The 18,486-nt window shown below is 46.1% G+C and overlaps 1 pseudogene; it reads left to right on the top strand.

Annotated features, from left to right (window-relative positions):
- The first annotated feature begins 992 nt into the window (after positions 1-992).
- Positions 993-12,310, top strand: LOC134368662 (histone-lysine N-methyltransferase PRDM9-like; annotated as a pseudogene).
- The last annotated feature ends 6,176 nt before the right edge of the window (positions 12,311-18,486 follow it).

The raw sequence follows: 18,486 nt of genomic DNA, 5'->3' as shown, positions 1-18,486 counted from the left end.
CTGACAGTCTTGGCTCTTCCCTACTCTCCGCCCATTTATGCCCTTCTGATCGCTCATTGGCGGGAGCGTTTGGGTCACAACTCTGATAGGTGGTTTGGTGGTACCGGTGGCTGCGTGGCCATTTCAACCGGAGAGGATCCCAGCGGGCGCCAGCCAGGGTGGGCAGCAGGGCAGGAGAAAGCCAGGGAGACTGACAGGAACTCTGGAAGTCTTTGCCGTGCAGTAAGAAACCCTTGTAAACCTTTAGCCCGAGACCTTCAAATTTCAGCCTGGGAAACCCCAGATCCCCTGATCCCCAAGAGACCTCGAATCCGCTAACCTGGACCGACCTCAAACCCCCTCGGCCTGAGATCCCGACGCACCTCAGCTTCAGACACCTCAAATCTACCGTTCACCCACAGGAACGCCAAATCCTCTAATGCTTAGAGTCCAAACACCCTAAGCCTGAGGAATCACCATTCCCCTCAGCCTGGGAAACGCTAAATACCACAGCCACAGAGAGACCGAATTTCCCCGAGCTCAGAGATCCTACTCAGCCTGGAAACGTCCTTCTGCTTCAAAGACCCCCAAATAACGTCAGTGTCAGAGAGCCTAAGGCCCCCTAATGAGAGACCCCAAATCTCCTTAGTCTGAGAGACCCCGAGTTTCCTCATCCTCAAAAATTCGAAATCCTCTCATCCTCAGGGACCCCAAACTCCCTTTACCTGATGAATCCCAAAGCCTCTCGACCTGAGTATCCCAAATCTCTTCAGCATGAAAGACCCAAAATCTTGTCCTGAAAAACCCCAAATACTATCAGCCTGAGATACCCCAAATCCCCTCGACCCCAAAACCCCCAGAACCTCAGCCTGAGAGACCCCAAATCTCATTGGCCTTGGAGACACCAAATCTCCTCAGCCTGTGGGATTGCTGCTCCTTAGAGATCCAGACTGCTTTACTCCCACAGTTTTCCAGAATCTCCAGTTGAAGATCCCAGAAGCTTCCTATGAGAAATGTTCATTTCCTCTCGGTGGAGCTGGTGAGTCTGACCCGAGTCCCATCAGTCAGGGGGCCTCAAAGTCTCCATGGGCCCCCCCCCGGCCCTCACATCTCAGGCTTTGACCCTCAGGCACCTTTGCCACCCTTCCTCAGACGCGTCAAGATGCAGGGGAACTGAAACAAAACAGCTTACATTAGGTGGTCTGTCGTGGCCAGCAGAGACCCTCCCCCTATCCTATCAATAGCCCTCAGACCTCCCCAACATCCTCCAGTCCTTGCAAGGTCTCCACATCTTCCTGGTCTGGACAACCTGGCCAAGTGGAGAAGACAGAGCCTGGCTGTGCATAATGGTCTGGGCTGTGGCCTCCTCTCAGTACCATCTCTTTCCTCAGGAACGTTGGCCTTGTAGCTGGGAGACTCAAGGGTTCTTCCCAACCTTGGAGTTGGAGCAGGGAGTTGCCAGCCTGTCCCAGCACCAAGAGCCCCAACAGGTCCCCGGAGGAGACCCCTGAGGGAGATGCAGGGAGTACAGGGCAGAAGCCCAAGGTGAGAGATGGGGGAAGTGAAGCTGGGCTCCAAGCAGGATCTGTAAGAAGGATGGAGAGGGGGACCTAGTGACAGGAGCTGGTGTCTGGAGGGCCACAGACCCATGGCCTGCAGCTCTGTGTGACCCTGGCTGTGAATGTGCGTGGAGTGGGGACAATTTGTCCCGTCTGGGACATGGAAGAGAAAAGGACACTGGAATCAAACTCTCTGGGTTGGGGAGAGCTAGGAAAATGCTGTGTCCTCTCAAACAGGACACAATATGGGGAGGGCGGGAACAAATGTCTTTATCGTTGTTTCACAGAGACCACCCCAAGGCCCCAGGCTGTGTTCTGCTTGTTCTGATTACAAGGTAGAAGAAAAGGCCCCACTCGGTGTTGTGATGTATACAGTAAATCACTGATGAACTATGTTATTTTCTCTAGGCTAAAGATGCTTTCAAAGGCATTTCTATATAGTTCTCCAAGGAAGAATGGGCAGAGATGGGAGAATTGAAGAAAATTTGCTATAGGAATGTGAAAAAGAACTATAATGAACTGATTAATATAGGTTACTGCAAGTGCTGGCTGCAGACCAGCCTGGGAAATACAAAACAGGTCTTCTGTCCCTGTATTATTTTGGCTGTCTCTTGGTGGCTGCATCTGCCCACAGTTCCCTTCTGTGTGGAGACAAATCTGGAGGGGAAATTTTGTTCTTTTTGTTTGTCAGTGCATGGCTGAGTGTCGGCACTAGTCATGCAGAGCTCACATCTTGACCTTGTTCAAGACTCTCCCAGCCCATGCTGAGCCACACTGGCTTTGTGGTGCTTTCCATTGCCACCACCCTTTGTTCCTCCTCCCACCTCTTCCCTTTTAGGACAAAGATTTGGCTTCTTTCTAGGTCTCAGAGCCCCTCGAATAGCTTTCATGTGTCAATGAAGGCAGGCCAAACTCCATGTGGATGACACTGAGGATTCCAATGAAGAATGGATACCTAGGCAGAAAGATGAGGGGCCAGGAGGAATTAGAAGTGACCTCCTGAAACCAGCCTGGGTTGATGTCTCGGCTTTATCTTAGGAGTTAACAAAGGAGACCATGTTCTCTCAAAAACAAATGTTCAACAAACAAGCAAGATGCGAAACAGTATATACAGTAAGAGGCTGTTCATATAAAGGTTTTAAACGTGTAAAATAATTACATATTTTATTTACAGATACAGTAATAAGTGCTAAAAGTATAAAAACCTGAATGTGAGTAAGAAATACCAAACTCAGAAGTTATCATCACAAGAGAAGGAGGAAGGGCTGGCAGGTGGCTTCACTATGTCATAGTTAGCTTTTTTGTTTGTTTTATTTTTATTTTTACTTTTGAATTTTGAAATAAATAGTAGAAATAAAAACATCTCAAGCAGCTGTAGCAGAATGTTGAAATGGGACTGCATGGTGGTGGATTTATGTTTTCCAGCATTATTCTCTGTACTTTTCTATATGTTTAAAGTTTACCATTCTTTAAAGTCATAAAAAAAAGACTGGTTTTGCTAAACATTGTTAATTAATTAGTGGGCAATTTAACTAAACCTTAATTGAACTGTAAATCCACCAAAGAGCTTTCTAACCCTAATCTCATAATAGTGCAGTCATTGGATCAAGTGTCTTAGAAGAAGAAATGACTAACCCCACGGTTTGTCACACATCATTATCTGGATTCAGTTAAATCCCCACCTTAGTCAATTTATTGTTTCTTATTGTGGTAAGAAATCGCATAACATAAACTCACCCTCCTAATAGTTTTTGAGTGTTTGATATTATTAGCTATATACACACTAATGTGCAAGAAACTGCTAGAACTTTTCCATCTTGCGTGACTATAAAACTATACCCATTGAACAACAACACCCCATTTCCTCCTGCCCCAGCTCTTGGCAACAATTCTACTTTGTTTCTATGAATTTGATTACTTTAGAGACCTCATATAATGAACCATGCCATATTTGGCTTATTGTGACTGGCTTCTTTAACTTAGTAAAATGTCTTCAGGATTTATCCATGTGGCAGCATATGGCAGGGTTTCTTTATTTTTTACGGCTAAATAATCTTCCATTGTATTTCTATACCACATTTTCCTTATCCATTCATTTTTTAATAGATATTTAGGTTACTTCCACCTCTTGGGGGGAATCTCTCTCTTCCTCTTCTTAGAAAAAGCACTAATCTCATCATGAGAACCCCACCCTCATGAACTCATCTAGCCCTAGTTACTTCCCGAAAGCTCCAGCTCCAAATATTATCACACCAGGAAGTAGGGTTTCAAAATATGAATTTTGGAGGAAAAAAACCCAGTTATAGCACCCACTCTTTTAACTGAGTTTTTTTCTTGTTGAGCTATAGGAATTCTTTATATATTCTAGGTATTAACCCCTCATCAGATAAATATTTTCTTCCATTCTGTAGGTTGCCTTTTCACTCCTTGATTGTTTCCTTTGGTGCTCAGAAGTTTTTAAGTTTTACATAGTTCTCTTTGTCTATTTTTGCTTTTGTCACTTATGCTTTGGTGTCATTTCCAAGAAATTGTGGCCAAATTCAATTTCTTGAAGCTTTCCCCCATGTCTCCTTCTTGAAGTTTTATACTTTTGGGTGTTACATGAAGGCCTATAATCTATTTTGATGTAATTTTTGTATGTAGTGTAACATAGGGTCAATCTTCATTTTTTTGCATATGGCGATCGAGTTTTCCCAATACCATCTCTTGAAGAGACTGTCCTTTCCTCCATTGTGTGGTTTTGTTCAGCGTTTTCTCATGAAAGTCAAGCCAATATATTTTTCTAAAAAAATAAATGTAATAGAAACCTTGTCAACACAAGATGAAGCAGAGATGAGGTTTTGTTTTGTTTTGCTTGTTTTTTGGTGGGTGACCAGTTACTTCAGTTGGTGAGAGTTTGGTGTTAACACCAAGATACAGGGTTCTATTTTTAAAAAACATTTTAAGAAAATTAGCAGTGCCTCCAATAGAAGCAAAGGTCTTCATGGTACTTCAGAAACCATTTTCAAATCACCCTTGGATAATACTTGGAATTGTCACTCTCTAGTTCAGAATTCTCTGTCCCTAATGAGAATCTTCTGAGCTTGGAAATATTTACCAATCAAAACACTGATTTCTCATCACCTTTTAGTCAAACCTCCTTGGGTGGTCTTCAGAGTGGAACAGAGTAAACACAAGAAGGTGAGTACCTGAAAAATCCTATTGACACGACAGTCTTCCTCATGTAAGATCCAAACACAGGTAAGAGAAGGAGAATGTGCAGAGTATCGTAGGACTGCTTCCTTCCTTTTCTGATCTCTTTAGTACAATGTCGGACACCATCATTTTAAGAGTTAATAAGAAGAGCAATGATAATCACTACTGCTTGTTTTATTTTTGCAATATTTCAGACTTTATTTTAAGCATTGTAAGTGAATAAACTCACTCAAACCTTACAACAACCCTATGAAGTTGGTACTGTAAGCATAACCATTTTGTGGATGAGAAAACTGAAGTTCAGAAATGTTAGATTATGCCTGACATCACAGTCAGTAGTGGTTCAGTCTAATCTAATACTCCTTCCTTCCCTAAGTACTTAAGAGCTGATTAAAACTTTCTTCTTTTGTAAAGTTCATGCTGCCTTACTCATACACCTTTACATTATTCATCTGACTGATTATTTCAACCTGATTCTTTTCTGCTGTGCTAAGTGAGAGATACGCTAAGACAGTCTGAGGGGAGCTTGCAATATACAGTCAATTTACATTGTGCCAGGTCCCAGATGAAGACGGAGATAGTTCCTACTCTCTCATAAGGGACCCATTCGGATATGAGAAGACTGCTCCTAGCCCTGAGAAGTTTGAGGTTTGATTGAGAAACATCAGATAGGAGAATGACTTAGCACTTCATGTATATTACACTATTCAGTAGAAATGTATCCTGGTACTGATTTTAAATGCTCATCCCTGTAGGGAGAAGTTAACTGCTCCTTCCTCTGGGCCCGAACTAGGCAAATCTCATGCTGTTTGTAATCATTTGTATAGCCTGCCACCTCTGTATTACGAGCTCTTTGAGAGCGTGGTCCATACCTGATTATTCTCAGGATTCCCAGGCCCGACTCAGAGCCCCTGAAGACCCCCTCAGTGTTTTCTGAATAATTCCAAATTTTTCAAATTAAAATAGAGGTAACAGGGTCAGAGAATGCTGAAGATAATATCTTTGAATTAGATTTTGACTGTAGAGATGGTTGAGGAGGAAAATTGATGTCAGGACTATAAGAGAAATTATTAATCTCATATTTGTACTGTATTGGATGACACAAAACACTTTGGTGAACGTTATTACATTTCATGTTCACTGCACCATTAAGAATTAGCATGTATGCCAATTTACGGATCGGGACACTGAATAGAATTAGCTGATAGTACACCCTTACTTAGGCAGAATTGGTACAGGAACTAGTTAGTTCAATTTCAAAGTTAAATATTCCTTCCAAGATATGGCAGTTTGCAACTCTTAGCATCACTTTCTTAGTTGTCTAGATAACCTTTATGCCAACTGTTTCTTCTCTTCCCAACCTCACTGTTCATTCTCCAGATGTGTTTTGTACCCTCTGTGCTTTTCTTCATTTCTCCTTCTGTCAAATGTCTACTAGTTCATAAAAGATCCCCTCTTTTTCCCTATAAGCCCCTACCTCCTTCTTTCACAGACCTTGTTGAGTCTCCAGGTAGTCTTCCAGATTATTCTCCCTCCCTCACTCTCATGTATATATAGAAAGTTGAAGGAAAAGAGCCTTAAGACTGTCCTGCCCACACAGGCCTTTCCCTTTCTCTCTGGTATTCTGTCACTCCAAGTTTGTCCAGGGATTGTTGAACCACTAACTAAAGTCATGCATGTGAAAACAGGTTGCAAGCCCTAAGGAACTAAAGAAATATATGTTGTCTTTTAATATGTGATTCTCACATTAAAGGGAATGGCCAGGTCACTGTTAAATAATGAATCTAGTTTGAAGAAATTGTCAGGAACAACAGATTTACTGAACACAAGGGACTCAGAGAAGGCCCAGAAACGAGTCTCCCCTCCTGCAGAAGCAAGTACCTCCGGACAGCGTTCTAGAGAAAAATTGGGTAAGAGAAAATAATTTGGGGACTTTAGTCCCTCTAGGTCCTTTAGAAAGGTTGATGAGTATGGTCTAGATATGTGGTGTAGACTTTCGACAGGCCTGTGCTTAAGCTGGACTAAGCTGAGACCAGAAGTTAGATGCTGTATTGAATAACATGTAAGAACAAACACTAACTCTGAAGTCACACACTTGTTATAATCCACGTAGAATCATTTGGAACTTGGGAAGACATTATAAATTCTCTGAGCTCATTAATGCTAATCTGTAAAATGAAGATAAAGACAAATGGCTCATATATTGTTTAAAAGCACTAAAATAAATATACATTCAAGGTGTCCAATAAATCCATCTGTGATAATAGAGACCACATTTTCTTACTGTATATCCCTGCCCTTGTTCAATGCCTAATATGTAATGCACCTTCAACAAATATTTTATGGATAAATAAATGCATGAATTAATTGTTTTGTGAGTAGAAAGTTTGGGAAGGTAAATCTGATCCTGGGAATCCAGAAACTAAAATTGAATTATGCATCTGTAGTCAGTGTGGGTGTAGAGTTTTAGTCTCTCTGAAATAATAGTTAAGAAGTAGTGAAGGGGTGGGGAGCCAGAGTATGTAGAAAGATAGACAATAATTTGATGGTAGGAGATTTCACATTTTCTGACGATACAGGGACAAACACTCCAGACTCTTAACTTCACTCACCTACTCTTCTCCAATGTAGAACTCAAGAGAAAGGAGATTGAAATGAAGATGTATAGCCTGCGAGAAAGGGTCATGCATACAAAGAGGTCTGTGAGCCTCAGGATGATGAGTACTTATGTAAGTGACCCTTTTGGCCCACTCATGGAGAAGGCTATATCCCGGTAGAATAATTTTATCTTCTTGTTTGACCCCAATTCATTCCTTTACTCTGGTGGCTTGGAATACAGGATTGAGGCTAAATTATGTAAGTGCTGGGCTCTTTCTGAAGCTCTTTATATCCAGGAACATGCACTATACTTTTCCTAATCCCTGCTGCTCTTCCCTTCAGATTGTGAGCAATGCCAGAACATCTTCATCGACAGCTGACTGGCTCATAGACCCCCTACATTTGTAAAGGACAGTGCAGTGGACAAGGGGCATTGCAACCACTCAGCCCTCACTTTGCCCACTGGGCTGAGAATTGGGCCATCGGGCATCCCCGAGGCCGGGCTTGGAGTATGGAATGAGGCATCCGATCTGCTGTTGGGTCAGCACTTTGGCCCCTATGTGGGCCTGATCACAGAAGATGAAGGGGCAGCCAACAGCAGATACTTCTGAATGGTGAGAAGGGCCTACCTTAACCCCGTCTTCTGGCTTCCTATATCTCTTCTGTGCCTTTGGTGGGACATCACCTTCTACATGCTAGAACATGGATAGTGGCAACATGGTTAGCTCTGTGTACTTAGTGGTCTTTGCATGAACCTGGAACTCCTATTTAAAGGTCAGGGTGAGCGGGAGAAAAGTGGCACAGAGACAAAAAAAGTGCATTCTCCCTGTGGGGCCTCAGCTCTGACTGGACAAATCAACTCAGATGTGTAGATGATGCTGAGGAGTACACAGCATGTGTCACCATTGGTGGCTGAATCCATGCAGGCTCAAATGCATGGATGACAGTAGAATAAAATAATTCTGATTATTACCTGCCCATCAAACCCAAAAATGACTAACTTATTTTTCTGAGACTCAGATCACCAAGGGGAGAAACTGCTATGAGTATGTGGATGGAAAGGACAAATCTCGGGCCAACTGGATGAGGTAAGGCCAATAGGTTTCGGGTTCCAGCAGGGACACTCATCTCTCTCAAGCTCGGCTTCTTTCCTCCTCAGCATGCCTCCCTCGATGGTTTTTACACTCTCTGCTCCCCTTACAATGTTTTTCATATTATGAAAATCTAGGAAAAAAGAGATAAAATATAAATATTACCATTTTTTTATGCAAAAACTAAATCTCTATGATAGACAAAATTGGGGCACCAGGATAAACGCTGAGGAGCCTAGATTCATTGGGGATGCTGGATTCACACTTTAATTTACCTAATCAGCATTTATTAAGCACTTGCTTTATTCGAGTTTCGAAAATGGAGTACATCACATGAACAGATCACACAACCCATGCCCTCGTGGAGGACTATTGCGGGCAGATGTGAAACATTTGATTATAGGAGAAGTACACAAGGCCAAGACAACCTAAAACAAGGGACCTTTAATCTGTGAGGGCAAGAAATCTTGGCAGCTTCAGTGAAATTAAAACCTGAAGCCTGAGAAGTGAGCTGCAGGGTGGTCACGGGCCTCTGTGCTGCATGGACCAGCCCCTTTCCATGAGGGGCTCTCATTTTATTACAAGATAAGAATATGGACATGCTGTTATTATCCTGTTTTATCATGCTAGGACAAAGGGACCTCTAAGTTTCTATGGGAACCCAGGGAGGCAGGTGAATGGCACCTAGGTAAACTATGGGAGATTAGAGAAAGGTCTCTTAAAAGAAGATAGACTTGGACTGAGTAAAGAATGATGTGTGCTAATCCAGAAGCGGAGTACATGATTGATCAAACACCAAATTCTATGCTATCAGCCGAAATCGATTGAGAGTTTAGAGAAGTGAGAAGTCAGTGTTTTATGGCCAATCAAGGTGGAAGTAAGTCTGGAATTGGGCTTTGAAGAATGGTTAAGTAGGCAAGGGGGGAAAAGCATTCCAGGCAGGATGAGCACCATAAGCAGGACTTGGAGAAAGAGGCTTAGGTATGAACAGCAGGTTCCTGGAGGAGGGTAACGGCATGGGCAGCCACAGCATGGGGGCCTTGACCATCTGGTGACAAGCCCAACACAGCCCTGGCAGATAGTGGAGACTCACTGCCTGTTATTTTCTGTCCCTTTGTCTGCCTCAACCCTAGGTATGTGAACTGTGCCCGGGATGATGAGGAGCAGAACCTGGTGGCCTTTCAATACCACGGGCAGATCTATCGAACTTGCCATATCATCAGGCCGGGCTGTGAACTGCTGGTCTGGTACGGGGATGAATATGGCCAGGAGCTGGGTATCAAGTGGGACAGCAAGTGGAAGAAAGAGCTCACAGCAGGGAGAGGTGGGCACCACTATTATTCTTTAAATAGGACAGAAGAGAAAGAATTCTCCTTGGGAATTTTCATGGTACAACTCTTAAGTAGAGTAAAATGCAGTCTAAAGATGGAAAAATTTCAAATCATGTGCTTCTGAAATTAAGGATTGATTTCATTTGCCTTTGACTCTTAGGGACAATTTATATTTTGAAATTTTTGTTCTGATTTTATTTTTTTAACTTCTTTATATGAAAAATATGTAACAACATATAGTCCTGACGGGCTTAGAGACAAAGAACAAGTCTCAAGCACCTACCACCTCTTTCATCAAGGCAGTTTCTTCTGGCTCTTTTAATTGTTTCTTAATTTCTTCCATATTTCTAAATAACATGCATATGTTGTTTTTCATTCATTCATTATTTCAATTAGTTGTCACGTGAATTCCTACTCTGAGCCAGACAATGTTCCAGGAACAGGAAATACACACAGAACAGGATGATCAGAATATGTGCTCTTGAGCAGCTGATGCGTGAATTACGGAAACACACAGACACGCACAGGCACGTGCATATCAGACAGTGATTCGTGCTTTCAAGAAAACTAATCCAGAAAAGAGCCTAGAGATCATCATGAGGAGAGGGAGGGTGTGACAGGGGATGGTCAGGGAAGGTTCCTCTCCGGACATAACATTTGAGAGGTGCAGAGTTGTGGGCAAAGGACTCCAGGCAGAGGGAGCAGCTCGTGCAACAGCCCTGAGGCAAGAGAGAGTGAGGGTGTTTGAGGAATGGCTGAGACCACCCAGGTGAAGGAAGCAGTGAAGGGAGCAGAGGTCAGAGAGATACACAGAAGCCTGGACATGTAGTGCCCATGATTCCTGCCCAGAAACTGGGGATTTTCCTAAGATGGAAACAATTGTGGAGTTTTGGTTAATTTTCAGAAAATAAACTGCAGTGGGTAATCCCATCAGAGGCCACTTTAGACTCCAGGTAAGAGAGGATGGTGGGTTGGATAAAGGTGGGAGTCAGGAGGTAAGAAGTCTGATTAGGGATATAATTAAAACAGAACTTTCTATTAAATTTGAAATGGCCTAAGACTGAATGAAATAACTGAAGTAGGAATATTTGGCATGACACCCAAGGAAGGACATATTTTCATTTTATGATTTGTGGACACAGAGAGAAGCAATTCACAATCTAGTTTAGGCAGCAGGAACCAGAGCCCTTTACTCAAGGGGGCCTGGACCACTCTGAATCCCACTTCCTGATGGAGAACCAGGTACACAAGAGTCCTCAATTAAATGTCTTTGACTGGGGAAACTCAAATTCAGTGCTCTTTAACCACTACTCTACACTGCCTTCTACATTTGTGCATCTCCAGATTAAGTGGAAAGTGGCAGGCAGCTGGCGGGTACAAGCGGCAAGAGGAAGCAAGAGAGAGAGATGGGGTAGGTGGTAGGGTCTTTTAAACAACCAGCTCTCGTGGGAACTAATAGAGTGAGAACTCACTCACTACTGCCACCTTCCAGGGAGAACATTAATTCATTCATGAGGGATCTGCCCCCCATAACTCAAATAGCTCCCAACACTGCCATATTGGGGATCAGATTTTCACATGAGGTTTGGGGGGCAACACATCCAAACTCTATCACCATCTACGTAATCCAGAGTTATTATTTCTCAGTAGAATAAAATAGCTGCAGATGCTCTATCAGGAAAAGTACCCAGAGATCAGGGGGAGAAGAGGATATGATATGACCCAGAAGACACTTGTAGTGTGTGGGGGAAAGTCACTGCAGTTCCTTCTGTATAAAGACTGAAGCTGCCTCTGATGCTACTGAAGGTCCCTGGTTTGGCTGACACATAGACAAGGCCCTTGACGTAGGCTTTCTGGATTTCTGAGGAAGATGTAGAGAACAAAAGTGGAATGGAAAAAAGACTGTAAAGGAGCACTCGGTGGGAGACAGCAGGCGTTACCACATGAGGAATGATTAGGGGAGCAGGCCTTACCATACGACAGAGCAGATGGCCCAGACAGTGTTGTCTACACCTCCCCTGACCAAAAACTTCCTCTTTCAGCAGAGCAAAAACCAGAGATCCACCCATGTTCTTCAAGCCCTCTGGCCTTCTCCAGTCAGAAATTCCTCAGGCAACATGTGGAACACAATCACTCCTCTCAGACCTTCCCAGGGACATCTGCAAGAGAACATCTCCCGCCAGGGAATCTCTATCCAGTTTTTCAGAATCAGCAGCAGCAACATTCTGATCCTCACAGCTGGAATGACAAGGCTGAAGGTCAAGAGGTCAAAGAAGGGTCCAACCCCTTATATAAAAGGACAAAGCAGAGGAGAATTTCAAACACATTTTCCAGTCCACACAAAGGACTAATGGGGAGTTCTAGGGAAGGTGAGATGGAAGAAGAGTCCAGAACAGGCCAGAAAGTGAGTCCAGAGGACACAGGCAAATTATTTGTGGAGGTGGGAATCTCAAGAATTGCAAAAGTCAAGTGTGGAGAGTGTGGGAGAGGCTTCAGTAACAAGTCAGGCCTCATCCGACACCAGAGGACACACACAGGGGAGAAGCCCCAGCAATAAAACCACATCTCAACAGAGAGAGAGGTGGCCACCACACACCTCCACGCCCCAGCACTGAGGGGGCTTCAGAGAATGTCTTTTGACCTCTTGCCTTCCCCAGGAGTGTCGAAACAGATGTAAGCGATCAAACACACCCTCCACTTTCATGACCAGAGACAAGGCAGAAAATGTGGGGGGCGGGGGTTCCTTAAGGGCTCAGGGGCTATGGACAGGTACAGATCCCCTCCATGTCCCACATGGCTGCCCTCCATGTTCTTCTGGCCTCCTGTCCCAATAAACGTTGTTCCCACACAAACCTGCAGCACGGGCTGTGTACCTCGTCCCCAGTTCCGAAGGCGAGAGAGTCCCGGAGGCCACAGAGAACTCAGACGCTCAGCTGGGTCTCACGGGAACCAAGTCCCACTTAAATCACCTCCTGGGCCCAAGGAGAGAACCAGGGGAGGAGATGGAGACAGAGATGGGCCGGGAGGGGGCCACCCCCACCAGCACCACCTTGGCCTCTCCCGTTACCCCCATCTCTGTAGCCTCAGAGGCGAAAGCCAGGCAGCGACACGAGTGGGAACTCAAGAGACAAGGAAAAGGAGTCAGGAAACCAGTTCCCCAAGGCCCCAACCTCTTCTCTATGGGTCCAGTCATCAGGCCGTGTATCAGGTATCATAGCAGAGGGGGCAATTGCAGCCCCAGGATCTTTGGCACGTTTACAGAGCAGGGCTTCAGTGATGGGGTGGGCCCAAACCCTGTAATGACAGGACCCTCCCCAGCTGTGGGCCCTTGGTCCCTCCTCCTCCAGCTCCTGGAAGCAGCGCGAGGTGGGCGGGGGGAGACCACTGGGCTCTGGGTCTGGGGCTGCCCGACATACAATTTGGGTATGCTCCTGGGTAGGTCCTGTCCCCCAGCCCCAAATGTTCCACCTGTAAAATGAAGTCTCTGGAATGGGGGACAGGGAGGTGGGGCCTAGAGATGGGAAGGAGTTATGGGACAAGTCTGCCTGGGCGGGGACTCAGGAGGAGAATGCTCTAGGACATCGTAGATGGATGGAGTCATGGGAGTAACATTTTGGGGACTCCACTGTGACCTGTCTGAAGCTGGGGAGCACGGGACGGGGTATAAAAGGCTGGTGTCCAGGGCCAGGGTTCCACAGAGAAGCTGGGGAGAGATGGGGATGGTGCCCCCCCTCTGCTCCTCCTCCTGCCCCTGTCCCCTCTTGGGAGTGATCCCTCACACAGAGAAGAAAACCAGGTCGCTGCACAGACTGTGTCTTCAGTGGGAGGCCGGCGGGCACTGGGGAGAAAGCTGCTGATCCTGTGCCAGGTGGGCTCTGAGCTTCGGGGGCACTGCCCGGACTGGGAGCCCCACGTGACTCAAGGCCCTGTCTAGGCACAACTCAAGGGAGCTAGGTGGGCAGGCCACAGGCCCAGACTTGAAGACCTGTGCCCCTTAGGGCTGTGACTGACATAGAGCATTCAACGTGGGAGCCAATTTCTGATCAGATTCTGCTGTTGAGAGAGAGACAGAGAGGTGGTGAGTTCACAGAAAAAAATCAGGCAGACCTGGAGTTGGCAAGTGCATCACAAGCAATGAAGTTGTGGTGAAACCCAGAGTCGCAAAAACAGCATTTAAGTCCTCTAAGAAAAGTGCTAAAAGTCATCCCTGCAGAAGTGTCGTGGCTGTCCTGATGTGCTCAGAATGCTGAGGAAGGAAATCAAAGGTTGCCGAAACATCCACTTGCTGGTTCAGGGTTACAGGATTTAAACAACATGCTGGAGACTGACTGCGTTGGATACATCACAAGGTAATATGGGGAATCTTAAACAAAATGCTGGAGCAAATTGGGATCCTAGAAAAATGCGACTGAGTCGAGGAAGCGCTTGCCTGGGCGCTTTCAAGGTAAGGAAGTGTTTGAGGTTACCTGAGAACCAACCCTAACCACAACCATGATATCCAGCCCTAAACCTCGAAGCGTAATCCTAACACTAACCCCTGCAATACTGGCCTCCCTGTCCCTGCAGTTCCCATCAACAGAACCCGCCCCCTGGGGTCTTGGGGTGGGGCTCGGGGCCACACAGCTCTGGAGCTGAAACCATTTCTCAAAACTCCTGTAACTTGCTTTCCAACCGGGAATCACAACCCTGTCTACATTGCCTATTTCCTTTCAGTAGACGAGAGTGGAAGCCAGACTGAGAAGGGGCCTGCACATGGATCTCAGGTAGCCCTGAACCCTATGATGACCACATAAGAATTTCAAATCAACTTGCCAGAATGAAAAAGAAGCATCCCCAGAGCGCCTGAAGTGCAGCCAGGGATGGCAGTCACAGGACCATGCCGGGTGTTGGGATTGAGGTGTCTGGGCACCCACATTCCCCTGCGTGGATCTTGTCACCACAATCTACCCATTGTCCAATCTGACCCTCAGCAATGTACCCATGGTGCCCGGAGGTGGGCAAGAACCATCACACATCTCAGAATTCACCCCAGTGTCCCCCAGCTGATGACTTGCAGAGAGCTGACACTGAGCACATCTGCCTGACCTTGTCCTAAACTCCATGTGTGTCAACCCACATAAACTCAGAAGCAGCCAGTGACATCGATAATACTGTGATAGATGGAAAAGAACAAGAGAGCAGAGTTTGATTGTGTGTATAATGAGAGATATACAGTGACAGATATAAGGTGAGATATTTATATAGTGAGTAATTTATATAGTGAGGGATATATAGTGAGAGATATATATAGTGAGAGAAATATATAGTGACATAGTTATAGTGAGATATTCATATGGTGAGCGATACATACAGTGAGATATATGTGCTGAGATATTTATATAGTAAGATTCATATAATGAGAGAATTATCCAGTGAGAGATACATAGTGATATATATACATTTGTACATAAGCACACTATTATAAAAATCTCCATTTCTTGGCAAATTACCCAAGAACTCAGCCAATCTGTGGCAAAATTTAGTCACGGACCCTGGTGTATTAGCCCATGTTTGTGTTGCTATAACAGAAATACCTGAGACTGGGTAATTTATAAAGAACAGAGGTTTATTTGGCTCAGGATTCTGGTACAGCTGCATCTGGCGCGGGCCTCAGGCTGCTTCTACTCATGGCGGAAAGTGGCAGGCAGCCGGTGGGTCCAAGCAGGTCACATGGTGAGAAGCAAGAGAGAGAGAGACAGACAGACAGACTCTTTCTCTCTTCTTTTAAAGCCCTCAGAACCACACGCCTGACCACCATTATTAATCCATTCACTACTGCACGGTCCTACAATCCAATCACCTCTTCAAGGCTCCTCCTTTCAATTACCGTAATAGGATTTCCCACCCTCTTAACATTCACAGTGGGGGCCAAGTTTCTAATACATAAAACCTGGGGGACACAATTTAAGCTGCAATGAGTTTTGGGGGGGGCATGATTCAATCCGCTCCACCTGGCGTCTTGGCTCAAGCTCTGCTCAGGTAGCCCCTGTCCGGTGATGGCAGATCCCCTGGACTGCTGACACCCTGCACGCTTGGCTTCCCACCTGCTGACAGGCTCCGTCTGGCTCTGGGAGAGGGTGAAGGATGCAGTCAGAAGGGGGACACTCGGGAACCAGCTAAAGTAGGGGCAAACCTCCTGTCTGCCAGCTGCCCACTTCCTACACCTGCACCCCAGCTGTCACTCTGCGGCACCTACACCTGCACCCCAGCTGTCACCCTGCCACACTTACACCTGCTCCTCAGCTCTCACTCTGCAGGACCTATACCTGCACCCCAGCTGTCACTCTGCGGCACCTACACCTGCTCCTCAGCTGTCACTCTGCAGGACCTACACCTGAACCCCAGCTGTCACTCTGCGGCACCTACACCTGCACCCCAGCTGTCACTCTGCAGGACCTACACCTGCACCCCATCCTCAGGCTGTCATTTGAGCCGAATGGTGGCGGATGGGACCGAGTGGAGCCGAGCGGTGTCGGGTGGGCCGGATGGAGCCGAGTGAAGCCGAGCGGTGGCGGATTGGACCGAGTGGAGCCGAGCGGTGTCGGGTGGGCCGGATGGAGCCGAGTGAAGCCGAGCGGTTGCGGGTGGGACCGAGTGGAGCCGAGCGGTGGCGAGTGGTCCCGGGCGCGCGGCGGTGCCCGGGCGCTGGGAGGCTCACGGCGGCCGTCTCGCAGCCTCTGGCAGAGCCTGGTCCTGGGCGGCGCCCCGGTTGTCCCAGTCGCTCCTCGGCTCCCTCCCCGTCCTCATTCCTGCCCGGACCGCGCCTGGCGCACGTCCGCGGGGCTCACGCTGCGGTGCGGCTGCGGCCCGGGGTGCCCGTCTCCAGGCTTCGCCGTCCAACAGCTGTGTGGACCCGGCCCGCAGGGTCCAGAGACGGGCCGCACGCACCGCGACCCGGGGTCCGCCTCTCCGCCCGTGGGCCAGGAGGGCTCTCGCGGACACCTGCTCTCTGCCGTGTGGCCACCCGAGTATGGATGGACACGACGCCCTCCCAGCCGCGCTCCCTCTGGGACCATTAGTCCTACTCGCTGCTGCAGCCCGAGGGTCCCCTGGCCCTGGAGAGCCCCGGGATGATCCCTCGCCAGGACGCCTTTCTGCTGCCTGCGCCATCCTGGGCTGGGGACTGACCTCCCTGGCCATGCCACTGACCCCTGCGAGCGCCCAGCCCCGGCGCCTCGCAAGCTGCATGGCTTAAGGTTGGGGCCCAACCCAGGTGGGGCCCATCTAAGCCCATCTCTCAGTGCACCCGTCAGCATCTCTCTCTAAGGAATAATCTTTATTGTGGTGAAACATTCGTAACATAGAACTGACCATCGTGACCATCTAAGTGTCCAGGTCAGGGGTATTGAGCACGGTCACACTGCTGTGCAAACATCACCACTGTCCCTCTCCAGAACTCTCTCATCTCCCAGACTGAGACTCTGCACCCACTAAACACCAACTCCCGCAGTGCTGGGCTGGCGGCAGCCAGTGGAAATCTGCCCCGTGGGAATCTGACCACCCTGGATCCCAGTCTCTCCGCAGCTGGACTTGTGGTGAGGCTGTCTCACGGAAAAGGAACCAGAACGCCCAACTGAGAATTTTAAAAGGGGGTCTTTACCGGCAACTGTCTCTCCAGATATTCTTGCTATATTAGAATCTGTGGCTGAAAGCTGGCTCACTCCTGTAGATTGGAGCACCCTTGTCAGAGCCACACTCTCGGGGGGTGATCACTTACTCGGGACATCCGAATTTTTTGAAAACTGCAAAGACATTGCTAGAAAAAACCCTCAGGCTGATAAAGATTGGGGTCTTGATATGTTGACTGGCTCCGGTGACTATTCTAGTATTGAGGAACAAAAAAACTATGACCCAGGTCTATTTTCCCAACTTCAAACAGACGCTTTAAAGGCTTGGAGAAGGTCAGGTAAAGGGCATAAAGAAATATCATGATTTGTAAAACTGAATATGCTAATAATAAAATTTTTTTAAAAAAAGATGTACTTTTACTGGATAATTTTACTTCTAAAAATCTTTCTTGGAGAAATAGGAATGCGGATAACAATGTGCAAATATGCTCTCATAGCATTATTTATAATAGTGGAAAATAGGAAACAATCCACATGTAGAATAATAGAATGCTTAAATGATTGGATATAAGCGTTAACAATATTATGTACCTAGTAACATGGAGTTTTTCAAATAAATATAATTAAATGGAAAATGCTATGAGAGTAATTATAAACATGAACTCAATTACACAAAAAAATATGTAAACTAAAGACCCAAGTGCCTTAATATATTGGTGGAGACTTTCCTTGAAAAGAAGTAAGAACTAAAGAATACCTTTTAAAATATATGTAGATTTTCAAATTTGTTCACAATCAACGTATTTCTAATGAAAAAGAAAAAACATTTTTTCTTATTTTTATGCGTTTTGAGATTCTCCTTAATTTGAACAAGGGCTAGGTTTTCAATAAAAGGATTTATTAGTCAAAAAAGAAAAAACTATTTCCAGTACAAAATTACTTCCAAGTGTTGGGCATTTTAGAAACCTCAATTCATAACCAATTAGCATGCTAATTATAAATTGCAACTTGTCAGCACTTTGGTGGTTTAATTAATTTTTTACTGCATGTATTTCAAAGTAACATGATTGCACTTTAACATGCACGTTTCCTCTGTTTCAGATTGGTCTTCCCTCTAATGAACACA

Source organism: Cynocephalus volans, chromosome X, assembly GCF_027409185.1.
Source record: "Cynocephalus volans isolate mCynVol1 chromosome X, mCynVol1.pri, whole genome shotgun sequence".
Taxonomy (NCBI): Eukaryota; Metazoa; Chordata; class Mammalia; order Dermoptera; family Cynocephalidae; genus Cynocephalus; species Cynocephalus volans.
This window is presented reverse-complemented; position numbering and strand designations above follow the sequence as displayed.